Consider the following 16,717-nt stretch of genomic DNA (forward strand, 5'->3'; position numbering starts at 1 on the left):
GGAGAGGGCGGGCTCGGGCACGGGCAAGAGCGGTCCTGGGGGCTCGGGCGGCGGTGAGGTGGAGGGCGCCGACGGTGACGTGGAGGGCGGCCTTGGGCGGCGGCTGTGAGGCTGAGGGCGGCCTCGGGCGGCGGCGGTGAGGCTGAGGGCGGCCTCGGGCGACGGCGGTGAGGAGACGGCGGCGAGGGCGAGGGACGATTTGGGGAAGAATTGATGGCCGGGGGGCGGGATGGGGGGAAACCGCTGTTTAAGTGAAACGTAATGGTAGTGCGTTTCCGAAAACGCGCTATAGCTAAGTTAGCTATAGCGCGTTTACTGAAACCCGCTACTGCTATTCCTTTCTCCTTTTTTTCCTTTTTTTCACTTTATTTTATTTTCGTTAGCAGCAGTGCTTTACACGTAAGCACGCTGCAGCTAAGGAGATTAGCAGTAGCGCCGGGCCATTATACGCGCTACTGCTAGGTTGGGCTAGCCATGTGCGCCCAGTTCGAACTAGCAGCAGCGCTTTTTGCTAGTACGCGCTACTGCTAAAGTCATAGCAATAGCGCGGTTTATTCACGCGCGCTGCTACTAAGTAGCAGCAGCACTTGATTTTGCACAGCGCTACTGGTAAAATTCTGTGTATAGGCTTTTCCCTAGTAGTGCAATACGCATGGACTCCACTGAGAAATTACCACTCACATATAGGTCCCGACGAAATACAACGATCCCTTGCGTCAATTGCATCGTGGATAGGCGTTGTACCAAAATGTTCCACGATTCAAGGCTAGGGCCAATTAAATCTCTCCTGAACGCCACATTCGGCGGAAAGGATTCCATAACCGTGACGATAGTATCACCCTTATGCCGCACAATATTGTATAGGGCGGGATATTGTTCCTGGAGAGTGGCAGTGCCTAGCCACTTATCCTCCCAGAACCTAACCTTTGATCCGTCCTTAATGGCGAAGGATCCATAGCGGAAGATATGTTTTTTCGCTAGATCTAAATCTCCATCTCCTCACAAAACATTGAAATCTTCATTGTTATAATTATGGCCCACCAAATAATTGATAGTGTAGATGATTTAGCCTTTTGAATGCATGTGCTGGTTTTGTTTGCCTTCGATTTTTAATACATATAATTGTAGATAGCTTCAAGCATGATCTTTTATAATACTTTACAATGGTGGATTATTAGCTAGCAGCCCAATTCTGAAAATGCAAAGTACAACGTCCTTATACGCATGAAAATCACTATGTTGAGTTTTTGGTTGATCTTCTAACATGATCTATGCAGAGGTTAGAGGTTTCGTTGAGGATCAAAGCAAAGAAACTGAAGGAGGACATCTGTATGTTGCTTAACACTTGTGAGGACGGGTTGGAGAGAATAACATTAGTGGATTCACTTCAGCATCTCGGAATCGATCACCTTTTTGCAGAACAAATTCGAACAACAATATGGGACATCCATGGAACCGAATTTAGTAGTTCTAGCCTCCACTATGTTGCTCTCCAATTTCGGTTGCTTAGAGAGCATGGAATTTGGGTATCTACATGTATCTATCTTTTTTTACATATAAATAGAGTGCTATTTTTTGTTTCTGTATTTACCCTTCTATAAATCTTGATAAATGTATTTATAGGAAATCCATATGGAATCTGTATGGAAGATTCTTTTCAAAATTTGCAGATGCATCATTTCAATCTGCCAACCAATTAAGCTCATATTCTGAAAATGTCTTCACTATTTTTCATATATGTACAAAGTACACACAAGTTTGTCGTTGATGATAAGTATTCATTTTCGGTATCAATAATTTTGTGAGTACATGATTTTTGTACAAATTTGCTCTTAATTTTTGGGCCATTTAAATGACTAAGATATTATTTTTGCTCTTAATTTTTTGACATCCATCTAATAGTTTACCTAATTTTGACTATTTTCTATTTTTATTTATGTTTCTGTGTCGTATACTTATTAATAGAATTATATTGGGTACCATGATGAGTACAACTTTTCCCAGGTCATCGAAATGCTAAATATAATGCTAATTGGTATTGCTCATTTGCAGATGCAGCTAATCTTAAATATTTTGGTAAATTATGAACCTCTTATATGTTAATAAACTAAATGGCAGGGAAGCTCTTCAGATATGTTGGTACCCGGCAAGTCATACTATGACTAGATTCACGCAGTTTGTGTTACATATTTGCATATTTAGTCATCCTTATGATATTGCTTCCATAGTTCACACCTTAAGCAAGTGAATTGGATTAGTGTTGTCTCATCTAGAAATTGGTCGATGCATGATGTTGGATTAAAAACGACACAGCCTCCCATGATGTTATGTATCCGGGTCCATGTGCATGTATGATCCTACTAGTATTGGAATTAGCTTCCGAGTAGTATTCCCCCTTTTTTTAGCGGTGTATTCCTCTAGTAGCCCTGTAACTTGTACCGTGATTTGTAAAAGTAATACAAATCAAACAGGAGTAATACGACGCTATGGCCATCAAGCTTTTCTGGCGTGCGTGCATGTGTTGTGTTCGTACGCGAGGTGCTATATATAGATCGATTAGCTAATAGCTAAGTCTAGCTTCGCACTGCCGTGGATCGATCAGGAATCAGCTTCGTTTTGTTCGTGTTAGTCATCGTTCGTCATCGTTCATTGTCGCGGTCGCCGCTACCGGAAAGTACTCGGTGTCTGGTCTGGGCCAACACATGATGTGTGAATTCACCTATCACTTACTTGCCACTAATTTTTTATCGCCTAACATGCATGGAAATAATTTAGTATAAGGTGGTCCAAACGTAAGATCGGATAGTTATTTGCTTGATACAAAGACTTCCGTGGCATTTATTCTTGCAGATGTATTCAATAACTTCAGAGGTAAAGATGGGTGCTTCAGGAAGGACATAACAAATGAGCCAAAGGGATTGTTAAGTTTGTACAACGCTGCTTACCTTTTTGTTCATAATGAGCCGGAGCTCGAAGAAGCCATTTCCTTCGCCAGACATCATCTTGAAGTAATTAGGGGCAGTCTCAACTCCCCTTTAGCTGAGCAAGTCAAACGAGCTCTTCAGGTACCACTTCCAAGGACCTCTAGAAGGGTGGAAACATTGCACTACTTGTCGGAATACAGAAAAGAGAAGGACTATAAACCTCTTATACTTGAGCTCGCACAGCTGGATTTTACCCTTCTGTGGCATGTCCAGCTAATGGAGCTCAAAGATATTAGCGAGTAAGTGTCCTTGATATCCAGAAGTGAGTTATAATGGTGACAGGATTAATTGGTGTTTGGATCTATGCTTTTAATAAGCAAAGAACCTTGCACTTCGTTAGGATTTTGTGACTAACTTCTTATGATCGATGATGTGTAACTAACTAACTTTTTCTTCTAATGGTGTGTGTTCCTATAAATAAACCATGTGGTGATGTTTATGAATTAACTGTATCTCGGTTCTCTGTAACCTCATTGAACAACTAGCTTATGGTATAATTAATCTTACTCACGACACAATATAAATAATGGCATATGTTGTCCCATACGTCCACAATGATGCTCCTAACTGATTTCTGTTTAATGGGCTCAACACTTCAATATTTAATTTTCAGGTGGTGGAATAACCTGAAGAGCATCTGTGGATTAACCTATGTGCGTGATCGTATTGTGGAGGCTTACTTGTGGTCTCACACAGTGTTCTATGAGCAAAGTTGTGCACGCGCAAGGATGATCAAGGCCAAGTTAATTACACTAATCACCATACTGGATGATACATATGATGTACATGCCACCATAGAGGAATGTAGGCTGCTAAATGCAGCCATTCAAAGGTAGGGTATAGTTTGTTTCTAAATTTCTTCAGAAAAAAGCGTCTTCAAATTTATTCCTTGAGAATCATTTTGGGAACAATTATATAGATGCTAGTTTCCTTAATTGTTTTGTATTCTAACTGTCCATGTGTAGATAGGATGAGAGTGCCATTTCTGACGTACCAGAGTACCTGAAAATGTTCTATAGAGAATTGCTAAGAAACTTTCGGATGTTTGAGGGAGAAGTGGCAATAGTTGACAAGTACCGGATTGACTACACGAAGAAAGCGGTACACCTTTTTGCGACGTAGGCATATTGCAATTGTTGAAAATATTGTCCCTTTATTCATCAATTTTCTTTAATTATGTGTTTGTAGCTCCAAAATCAGTCTGCTTATTATCTCCAAGAAGCTGAATGGGTACAACAAAATCATAAGCCATGTTTTGAAGATCAAGTGAATCTGACATCCATGTCCTCAGCCGTGCCATTGCTATCTGTGGGTATGTTGGCTGGCATGGGTGAGGCAATAACGAATGCAGCATTCGATTGGGTTGCCAGTAGGCCTGATGCAGTCATAGCCGGCGCAAGGATTGGCCATTTTCTGAATGACATCGCGGCATATAAAGTAAAACTCGGTTTGTTAATTATTAGCTAGGTTTATGAGTAAACATAACCTTATACCACTGACTAAAGCGATCTAATGGTATAAACCTGCAGCGCGGAAAGAACAGTGGGGACGTCGAGAGCTCTGTGGAGTGTTACATCCATGAGCATGGAGTTACAGATGAGCAAGCCTTCACAGTAATCTATTCACTCATAGAGGATGGGTGGAAAACCACGAATCAGGCTCGCTTTGATCACGGTGCACTACTCCCAGCAGTGCAGCGGGTTGTCAATGCGGTTGTTAGCATGCAACTCTACTACGACAATGGAGGAGATGCATACACATTCAACATGCACATTCAAGAGATCGTCAACAAACTGTTTCTCGAGCCCATTCCTATGTAATCTCCAGTAGATGTACAAGATGTATCGGGTCATCACAGATTAGGGACCCCTACTATTATCTGTGTGAATACGTATTGTTTTAGTTACCCCAATCATCCACTGTATTGCTGATGTTTGCTATGGGATGTAATAACGCTATTTATGTTGTTTTGTGCACTTTTACCGTACACTACCGGAATCGACGAATTTGTTGGCGACCACGTCGGGTGTGTGTGCCTTTGCGTGCCGGGCGTGTCTGGTCAGGTCCATGGCAGCGTCATGCCGGGCGCAAACAAATGGAATGCATAAGATGTCCCTTTTATGTTTATGGACTGAACTGCTGGACCAGGGGCGAAACAGAGCATGCAACATTGAGCCGGCATGCAAACTCACTTTATGTTTATCTGCGTCCTATTACATGGTCAAGAACAACTCCACACCAGGTCAGCCGGCAAATTCACCGCATCATCCTGGCAGAAGCAATGACGGCTACAGCAGGTTGCATCATGTTCACCTGCACCATAATCATTTATGTGCATTTACACATCATGTTCACCTGCACCATAATCATTTGCACGATGACATGCGTCAACTGTTCAACGCACCAACATGGTGAAGAATTACGAGTTGTTCAACACACCAACAACGTAACGCCGCGATATCACCGGTGAAGAATTACAAGTTGTTCAACGCACCAACATGGTAACCCCGCGATACCAACATGGTAACCCCGCGATATCACCCACATGGTGAAGAATTACGAGTTGTTCAACGCACCAACAAACTCCACTGGCCAAGAAGACCAGGCTATTCCATTTCTGCCTCGCTCCAGGAAGACGAGGCCGACAGAAGACGCCAGGGCTACCCGGATGTTATGTGCTTTGTACTACCTCACATTGACAAGAAGTGACATTTCTTATGCAGTCAACAAGCACCGTTCAGTCAAATGCATTATGAGATATCTTATAAATATGAAAATATTTTTGAACAAATTATACATCTTTTACAAAGAAAATAAATACCATATTTTTGAAACGCCTAATTATTATTTTACATGCCATGAACATCTGAATGGTGGGATTTTTTTTCAAAATAACATACATTTTTGAAAATGTCACGAACATGTCTTTCCGTTTTAAAAAAGGTGATTTTATTATCACATAATATAGCATCAAGGAGATACAAAACACAATTTTCAAAGGAAGCACCAGAGGCAAGCAGTTCTTTCGTCTCGCTGCGGGTGAGACAAAGATGCGCCCTAGATTGGGGGACCACGTGTATAAGGCAAAGACACTAAGGTAGTATGGTAAGCCTCTAAAACTCCGAAATTTTTAAATCAAAATTTTGAGTGAAATTTTACTAGACATAATATCTCTTAGCAGTTGGGGAATTCCTGTCATGAACTCAGAAGCATCCTCGGCTCGTCAGAGGCCCTGAGCGGAGACTAAAAATCAGAGAAATAAAAAGCATGTATATGATGTAAACTTTATCCATATAAATTTCTGCTTAAAAATATGGTGCTTTATAGAATTTTAGAAAGAAAGCACGTTTACTTTTTTACAACTTACATGTACGATTTTTAGAGAGTAAATTGCACTGACGGTACTGGAAAAGCTACGTATTTCATTACATAGGGATGAACAGCGACGGGCCACTAGCTCTTTTTTTTTTGAGACAATGGGCAGCTGCATTACATTCATTCAGCAAATGTTTGAGAACAAATGATGGTCCTGATTACACCAGGTACAACATTAAACCAGCAGGACCCAGGGTCATGTTCTGCAGATCTAGCAACAACATGAGCTGCCACATTACATGATCAGTTGACATGAGTAAACATACAAGATTTAAACTTAAGAGCCCTGCTTTTGATGTCATATATTATGGCACCTATCTGAGATCTATCAGTTGTCACATTCTTCACCTTATTCAATACAGTAGAACAATCAGATGCCATAATAATGGATTGGAAGCCAGCTTCTTCGGTGAATGATAAGGCATGTCGCACCGCTATGGCTTCAGCAAGTTCTGGGTCTTCCACCTGGTCCACATAGCATCTGCAAGCAGCCCGTACTACTCCCAGATGGTCACGGATGACAACTCCGATACCCATACGACACGAGTCTGAGAAGATTGTTGCATCTGTATTGATCAGAACCGACCCTTCCGGCGGTGGCGACCACTTTGGGGTTGATGCTTGGGCCTCACACCTAGTAAGGTGAGTCGATCTGAAATTATTTAGGATAACAAAATCAATATATGCATTAATCTTCCCAACTACACGTTGTGGGTGAATGAAACTCTCCCCAATTCTAATGTTATTTCTGTTTTCCCAAATGTACCAAACAACAATCGTGAACACCATAAGTTGGAAATCAGGAGCCTCATTGATCCATTCCAGTAGCCATTGACGAATATGTAAAAAGTTCTTCACTTTTAAGGAGATATGATGATATTTCTTCAGTTCGGTCCAAATTTCTTTAGTGTAATGACAATGGAAGAAACAATGATCCACTGTCTCAAATCTATTGCATATGAGGCAATCATACCTTGTTTGTATTGATCTTTTTTGAAGATTGTCACCTGTAGGAAGACAGTTTTGTGCGATTCTCCATAAGATGATTTTCATTTTGTCCGGGCATTTTACCTTCCAAAGCTTCTTCCATATTTTTCCATCAGCTTCATTGTTTGAGGTAGAACCTTTTCCATTTGCACTTCGCTCTTGCCACAACAATTGCGTTCTTGCAAAGTTGTAGCCTGACCTAACAGTATAGTGTCCGCTTTTGGTAAAAGGCCAAGATACAAAGTCACTACATCCTTCTGAACTTAAAGGGATTTTGAGGACTATGTTTGCAATATCTTGTGCAAATATGTTCTTCACAGCCTCCTCATTCCAATACCTTCCTCCAGAAGATAAGAGGGCCGAACAGTCTGATTATCTAGCATTGGGATATTTGTAGATACTGTTCCAGGAGGTATTCCTGGGATCCAGTTATCATTAGTCACGGATATTTGCTTGCCATCTGCCACCCTCCAAATCAAACCTCTTTTCAGAAGTTTTTTGCCGAAGCAGATGCTTCGCCATGTGTATGCGGCAGATCTTGGACAACCCGAGTTCCAAAAATCCCCTTCAGGGAAGTATCTTCCTTTCCTGACTCTATAGCATAGGGAATGGGTGCCCATAAGTAGGCGCCAACATTGTTTGGCCAACATAGCCTGATTGAACAGGACCATGTCCCTAAATCCCATCCCTCCCAAATATTTAGGAGTGGAAAGGCATTCCCAAGATCTCCAATGGAGTTTCCTCTTCCCATCTTCAATTCCCCACCAAAAATTACAGATTGGTTTCCTCATATTATCACAGACTGTTGTTGGGATTTGGAAGCAGCTCATCACATAAGTTGGGATAGCTTGTGCTACAGATTTCAGGAGTACCTCCTTACCTGCTCGTGATAAAGGTCTATCATTCCATCCATTTAACCTTCTCCACAGCCTACCAGTGAGATAGTTAAATTTAATCGTTGGAGATCGGCCCACCCAGGAAGGCATACCAAGATATGTAGCCTGAAGAGATTCATCGTAGACCTCCAATATGTTCTTGACTCTTTCTTTGACTTGATCGTTACAATGATTCCCAAAGAAAATTGATGATTTTCGCAGATTAATTCGTTGGCCAGAGCCCTTGCAATAAGTCTGCAGTGCTGATTTCAGAGTGTAAGTACTTTTGGCATCTCCCTTCATGAAGAAAACACTGTCATCTGCAAATAACAGATGTGATATTGGTGGACCATTTCTTCCATTTTGTACGCCTTTGAGTTCCCTCGAAGCTTCTTTTTGATGCAATAAGCATGATAAACCTTCAGCGCATATTAAGAATAAATACGGGCTAATGGGGTCACCCTGGCGAATTCCCCTAGTTGGTGTGAACGAATCAGTAAGGTTCCCATTAACTTTGACTGCATATCTTACTAAAGTGACACATCTCATAATAGACTATGTCCATCTCGCACTGAATCCCAGTTTCAGTAACACACCCTTTAAATAACCCCATTCAACCCTATCATAAGCCTTGGTCATATCGATCTTAAGAGCATAATAAGGGGTCTTTGATTTTTGCCTCTTGATGGTGTGAAGGCATTCATATGAAATAAGCACATTATCAGTTATTAGTCTCCCCAGGACAAAGGCACTTTGTTGTTCAGAAATTATTTCCGGCAGAAGACATTTAAGACGATTCGCTAAAACTTTAGAGGCAATTTTATAAATAACATTGCATAAGCTAATTGGTCTAAAGCTAGATAGCGAATCAGGCATATTCACCTTGGGGATTAACACTAAGATGGTGGCATTGAAGCCTTCAGGAATGTTGTCCCCATATAGAAAACCTCTTACTGCTGAACATATGTCTTGCTCCAATATCTCCCAGTGTCTCTGGTAGAAGATGGCAGGGAAACCATCAGGCCCGGGAGCTTTGGTAGGCCCCATTTGAAACAGAGCAACTTTAATTTCCTCGTTAGTATACTCACGATTAAGAACGTCATTCATTTCTCTGCTTACCTTATTTGGAATGGCCTCTAATAGAGCATCCATAGATTCACAAGGTTAATAAGAAAAGAGTTTCAAGTAAAAATCATGAACCATATTTTCAATACCTTTTTGGTCTTCACATAGTGAGCCATCAGATTTGCGAAGATGTTTTATCCTGTTTGTTCTTCTTCTGGTTGAGGCTCTCGCGTGGAAAAAAGAGGTGTTGCGGTCTCCCTCCTTGAGCCATTCCACCCTTGACCTCTGACGGGCCATAATTTCTTCTCTTTCAAACAGTTCGCATAATCTTTTTTCAATATTCCTCTCTTCCTGGGCTATGTCAATTCCATTATAACATGTTCGCAAGGCTGACAATCTTTTCTCCAACTTCTTGATCTCTTGCCTTACTGACCCAAAGGACTACATGCTCCATCTTTTTAAGGTACTGGACAAGCCTTTAATAGCTTTCCAAGTGTTGCTAATAGACGCGGGGCCTCCACTATGAGCTTTCCACCCCTCCTCCACCATCACATCATAATCAGGAGCCCTCATCCAAGCAACTTCAAATTTGAAGCTATCTTGCAATGGTTGCCTAGCATTCAGGTCACCTCCTCTTGCAATTTTGATTAGAACTGCATAGTGGTCTGAAGATGTAGTAATAATATTCTCCACACTGCATCCATCAAATGCTTGCAAGAAATCCCCGTTCGCCACTGCTCTGTCAAGCCTAACCCTTATGTTGTGGACGGGCCACCAGCTCTTGTGTGTGGAGGAAGTTTCGTCGGGACAGGCCGAACTGAAGATTCACAACGATAGGCCAGCAGCCCTCGTGTGTGGAACAAAGTTTCATCATCGGGTGGGCTGTGGCTTTGCTCCCAGTCTTCTCTCTATCATCGAATGGCAGGCATGCTTGCAAGTTCCATTTTGCTTTTACATCCTGCCGAGTTGCATCTATCGACTCATTTTCCATGTGTGTGTGTGTGTGTGTGTGTGTGTGTGTGTGTGTGTGTGTGTGTGTGTGTGTGTGTGTGTGTGTGTTTCAGCCATGATAGGGCCGTATATGTGACACATGACCTACACTCCACACACCCAATAGCTGAATCCAAACGGCTAAAAAAGCAAATTTCAAAAGAACTCAGTAAATTGATCTAATCTAACCTAAGGAACCGATCTCATTTTTGACGATCGGGTGTCGCACCCCGGGAGAGTAGATTAATCTCCCCGGGGCAGTTCGTAGCGGAATTGGTAGAGTAACCTAGTAAATCGCCTTTATGGACTACAAAAAACACAATAAAAAAACTCGTAAATCACCTTTATGGACTACATGTAACGTGGTATGGCAAAATTCCAGTTCAAGTGATAATTTCAACTTATGGGATGTGTTGGGGATATAACTATTAGGAGGGGCCGGGTCATACCGTTGGCGACTCAAGGATGAAGATGGCGGGTTATGAAACAAGCCTATTGAAGGCCAAGACCCCGAGGCGACTTGAGGCCTAAGAGGATAAACTGCCATATGTGTAAATTGTATTGTAAGGCAAGCTTAGTTAGTCACCGAGCCGAATACGTTGTGTATGAGCCGGCCGGGGCTCTGTAAGCCGCCGGGCATCAACCTGTGTATATAAAGGGGTGATCCGGCGGCGGGTTAGGACAGAAAAAAGAAAAAGTCAAGAACTAAGTCAAGCGTGTTCGCTCCCTGGTAATCGAAACCCAACCAATACAACCAAAAGCAGAAGTAGGCTTTTACCTCATTGAGAGGGGCCGAACCTGGGTAAACTCTCTGTGTCCCTTGTCCCGTTTAACCCCTTCAAGTTAACCTAGTTGCGATGGCTCCACACCTAAGTCCTTTTGTTAGGGCATCTGTCGTGTTAAGTCCACGACAATTGGCGCCCACCATGGGGCCAGCGCATGGTGGTTTCAAGTTCTTGAAGGGCAACTTCGCAGGAATCAAGGGTTACACCGTGGGCCGGATAATCAAGAGTCGTCGCGGCAAGTTCTTACCTAGCTGTACACGATACGGTCTGGGCTTGTATTTGTACCCTATCAACCTATATATATGCAAGACACGAACCCTGTGGGGTTGTGCTATTAACACCAAAACAAGCACACACACTTACAATGAATAATCCTCGAACACCAATGCTGGCACCGACGTCATTGACCTGCCGCCCACTTGGAGCTCACAAAACATCACGTAGTGGGTGTGTATTGTTGCTGCTGCCGGCACCGCTAGGGGGCTCGCCCACGACCACTGAGCACAGCCTCCCTACCCAATCGGGGGCTGTCTGACAGTAGCCAGTACAGCATGGTGAATGGCCTCTCACGAGGCCCCTCACGCCACAGAGCAGTGGCAGCAGCTGCAGCGGCGATTTCTTCATCCAGGAGTATTGTTTGCAGCGCTGAAGCTTTGCTAAAACAAATCCAATCTAAGCTCCCCAAAAAATAATTCTTCACAACTTAATCCACGGCTGGGGGCTAAATGTGCATATAGCTCTACCTCCGATTTGTTATTTAGCAGTTAGTAATTTAGTTCGCCCATTCATTGGATCTAATTGCAGATACGAAACTTGCAAATTGAAAGATGTGAGCTCAAACCCTGCCTATGGGGCACAACACGTTGAGCAGGTAGTTTACTTGGCTTGTAAGGGCTAGGTAGTTTCCTAGTTATTTCCTACTAGTTTCCTTAGCGTTGTAAGGAGGTTGACTAGAAGTAGACTACAGCTGTGTAGGCAATTACGTAGTAGTTTCTAGGCAATGGCTTTGCATGGCCATGGTAGTAGGCACGTAATTTATAGTGTGTGTGCGTGTGCTGTGCCCATCCCGGCCTATAAAAGGACCCAGCTCCTTCACTTGTAATAAGGCCATTGCAGTGATAATCATCCAAGCATCAAGTGTGCTAGTGCATGTGTGTGTGCTCTTCCGGCTGTGTACACGCAGCAGCAATATATGAGCACTTCAGCCTAGTAATCCAGCTCGTGTATGTGTGTGTGTGTGTGTCGAACTCGCGTACACTAGTGTGCTCTCCTCATTTAGTACCCGGCGTGGCTAGCTAGTCTGTAGTTGGGCTAACAAAAGACACATTTGTATCACCAGTGCTGATGCATATGCAGATACACGCATATTTGTATCACTACTGATATATTAAAAGCTAGATAGTTTTAAAGTGACGAGATATATTGTCTTGCTAATACAAGAGGAAAGCGGTTGAGACCGAATCACATGGCAAATAGAACTGCTGCTGTTGAGACCCAAACACTGTTAGTAATAGTTACACGTCATGATGCTGCCCTCTTTCTTTTCTTCCTCCACTCATCATGATGAAATGTGACAACGTGCAAGTCCAACCTCAGCATGAAGATGAAATGAATGACAATTGATAAAGAACTCATGCTCAATTACTAGTGATACAAAAGAAAAACTCAAGCTCATTGCTTGTGTACATGCCCAGGATCATAATGAAAAAAATTAAAAGACATGAGCACATAAACTGAAGAGGAATTAAGCAACAACAACAAGACCAAAAAGCTACGACAAGGGGGACCAATCTTAATCTTCATGGACTCTCATAATACAAAAACACCTTTGTATCACTAGTTTTTTTTCATGAAAAGGAGGATATCTCCGGCCTCTGCATCAGAGTGATGCACGCAACCAATTTATTAAAACAATGTACGAAAACAAGGTCTTAGGTCTGGTACTGGCTCTCAAAAAGAGCCCAGAAATAACAAAAAGTAAAAAAAGATGCCACAGCCGGCGAAAATATAGGCTATGATGACTAACCACCTAGCCTATTATTAGCTTGTCATACAAATCGGTTGAACATAACCCATGCTACCGTCTCCCACCGGTTGCACCTAGTAACCAAAAGTTCTCTAGAGTCCGCATGAGTAACGACCACGTATGGATCCAAGTAGTGGTCCTGTAGATAACCTGCAAAAGGTTGTTTAATTTTTTCCCGTTAAAGATTGTATCATTTCTGCAGTTTCATATAGCCCAAAATAATCCACATATCCCTATTCAAATATGCCCCGCAATATTTAGATCCACTCCATGTAGCCACATCACAAATAACGCATTGATGTTAATATTAGGATTAACGTTGAAGGCTATATGAAGAGTACGCCAAAGAAGTTTGGCTAACGGACAATCTAGAAAGAGGGGTTGAATTGTTTCGTCATGGTCACAAAAACAACATGGAGAACTACCGACCCATCTTCGCTTTACCAAGTTATCCCTTGTTAATATCACTCCTTTGGGCACAAACCACATGAAGATTTTAATTCTAAGCGGTACCTTAATCTTCCAGATGTGGAGAGACCGCAGAATTGGCCTAGAATCAATTACGTCCAAGTATATAGATTTCATCGTGAAATTATCCTTCCTACAGAGTTTCCAATGAATGGTATCTGGTTGGTTGTATCAGTAGTGATGATACGTATGCATATCCTATGCTTGAACTTCACCAAGAAAAATAATTTTACTTCATTACAAGCACATCGGCTGCTAGTAGATCAACAAGTGCATCAGCAGCCAAGCGTGTCATTCATGCGTAAACAATAGTGAAATTTTAAACCGAGTCACACAAGATTCATACTTTCATTCATGGGCCATGGCTGATACGACTGTCGTGTAGCTACTATTCTGGAGTTTGCATGGGTCGACATGGCTGCTACCATCCGCCCTCATGAAATGCTATCGGTTGAGTACTGCTCTGCTTTGATAGTGAAGAGTAATATATAGCTGGTTGGGTGTCAAATGTCAAATCTGAATCTCATCTTGCATTTCTACTCATATCCATACACCTTTCATTCGCCCACCCCGCTTAGCTAGAACTCCCTCCAATCCATATTACTTATCGTTGACAACTTCACGACAAAAGAGTATAAGGCACACCTCCTCTCAAAGAAAACTTGCTTAGTACGAGAAGTAAGGCAAATTTTAACATGCTCTCTCTTACCCTCCTTTTTTACAAGTGAGGTAAGAAGGTAAGTGTTAATCAGACCATTAATTAATAAGATCAACGGCTTAGATCTATTATATACTCTTACCTCTCACGTGAAAAGAGGGGGTAAGAGGGAGCGTGTTAAAACTGCTCGAGAAGTAATATGGATCGGAGGGAGTAGTAACTAACTGCACTTCCTCTCAAAGAAAACTTACTCAGTACGCATTATTATTACAAGACATTGCTATAGAAAATAACATAATTACAATTTCAATCATGTTTTAGGCTTCTTATCAGAAAAAGCAGATTCTGTTCCAAAGTATTACTGACACTAATTAAGAAACCAACTAATGTACTACTACCACTCGAACCAAGCCAAAGCGGAAGAAAAGCCTGCCTGGGTATAGTGCATAATGCATATCCAGCTCAGTGCTACTCCCAATCTGAGTACAGGGATTTGTCCGTGTCCTTTTCCATGGCATTGGCCTCTGATACAACACCGTGCCGTTCATAACTCCCAACAGAAAATGGACTTGAGCATGACTGTAAAACTGTGACGTTCATTTTTATACTTACTATCCCTCTTCATCCTTGGAACATTTGACAAGAGCAGAGCAGGGAGCGCTTATGCACCAGTTTACTTGTCGTTTTACATGCAGTCTAGCAAAATAAACACCACCTAAAACCCATCACTAAATGAAAGGCCTTCTGGCATTTTATTCTAGTTAGGGGAGTGTTACATCAAAGAGTACATGTGGTAAAAGAAAGGAGGGCATCTCATCTAACCACTCTTCACAAATCTTAGAATAACAGCGCCTAGCTAAATAACGTGCAACTTTATTTGCATCTCCGAGGACAGTGTCTAAAGGATATCTCCAGTGTTAGAGTAATCCAAGCATATGTGTTACAGTTTGGTAAGTACTAGTACATAGAGTCATGTTAGGTTTAGCAAAAGGTGATCAAGCTTGCCTGTGATTAGTAGAGTCCGGTTAGGTGTCTATGTTGGCTTGTGCTAGTCATGTTAGGAAGGTTGAGTCCGTGTCAGTTCCATGTAGTAGTCCGGCTTGCTGTCTATGTACGAGTACTAGTTGGAGTCGGCTTTGTAAGCCATCATTTCTGACCCTACGTCTATATATACATAGGAAGGACTAGCTATTGTAATACCAGCGAGAAAAGAAGAAAATAAATAAAGAGGAAAAATAAAGAGGAAATAAGGGCACGACAAGGGCCCTTGGCTATTAAATTTGTGTGTGTGTGTTCATCGTATTTGATGTGATCGATCCTGTGGGCGAATTTTCAACAATAGTCAACAATTGGTATCAGAGCCTTGATTTCCCGTGGGCGAATTTCCAACATCCGGGATGCCATGAGCAAGATGAAATCAATCTGTGAGCATAGCTGAATATGGGCTCAAGATTTCAGTCTCCCCGCTGCATGCCTGCACTAGTTCAATAGTCTATCATTGATTTGCTCCAACGTGCAAGGACTAGGCCTACAATTACCACAGATCCGATTCTCCTGCTGCCGCCTATTCACATTCAGCCACGACCACAGGCAGCAACGAGCACACCTCGTCGAGACTTAGCACGCCGGTCACTTGATGCTCAGACATCCACTGCTGCTAATTAACGACGTACACGACCCATGCTAAAACATATAAAGACTCTAAAATATGTGCAAGTCAAGATTAATGCTAACACTCTCTTCTCATGTTTGCTACTCCCTTCGTCCGAAAATACTTGTCCTCGAAATAGTTGTATCTAGACTTATTTTAGTTATAGATACATCCGTTTTATCCAATTCGAGGACAAGTATTTCCGGACGGAGGGAGTATGTATCAACACCTTGTACCCTAGCATCTGTAAAAAAAGACACCTTGTACCCTAGCTGGTTGGTGGCTTCTTTAATTTGAAGTCGGGTTGTTATGCCTTTTCTCTTAAGAAATACTACTCCCTCTGCAGCCGCTTGTAATAAGCGGGTAGCTAGCTTAAAAAACAATCAACAACTAAAAATACTTCCTTTGTAAACTAATATAAGATATTTTAGATCACTAAAGTACGCTCTTATATTGGTTTACAACGGGAGTAAATAAAAAGATTTCAGCGAACAACGTGATTGGAAAGGAATTATTATGACGTGATCGAGCTCGTAGCTAGCCCATCTTCTAGCCTTCAACTTCCTTAATATTATTAATGTTTGAAAAAACGTCCTTATTATTAATCTGCCGGTAGATATAGCCTGGCATAAGGCAGGCAGGGGATCGGTGGAGAGCCATATACTTTATGATCAGGGCAGAAAAAGGTAACATGCACGGTTGCAACGCACGTACCATGCCGAGCTGTTCTTAGGAACCGCCATGTGGAGCAGACTGCTTTTTGCGAGGACTGTGGGGAGGAGGAAACCACACACCATGCCCTGTTTAGGTGCACTTGGGCGAGAATGTTCTGGGAACAAATCAAAAAGAGGAC

At 42.2% G+C, this 16,717-nt stretch overlaps 1 pseudogene; it reads left to right on the forward strand.

Annotated features, from left to right (window-relative positions):
* The first annotated feature begins 257 nt into the window (after positions 1-257).
* LOC123152012 (tau-cadinol synthase-like) lies at positions 258-4,949 on the forward strand (annotated as a pseudogene).
* The last annotated feature ends 11,768 nt before the right edge of the window (positions 4,950-16,717 follow it).

The sequence above is a fragment of the Triticum aestivum genome, chromosome 7A, assembly GCF_018294505.1.
Source record: "Triticum aestivum cultivar Chinese Spring chromosome 7A, IWGSC CS RefSeq v2.1, whole genome shotgun sequence".
In the NCBI taxonomy this organism is placed as follows: domain Eukaryota; kingdom Viridiplantae; phylum Streptophyta; class Magnoliopsida; order Poales; family Poaceae; genus Triticum; species Triticum aestivum.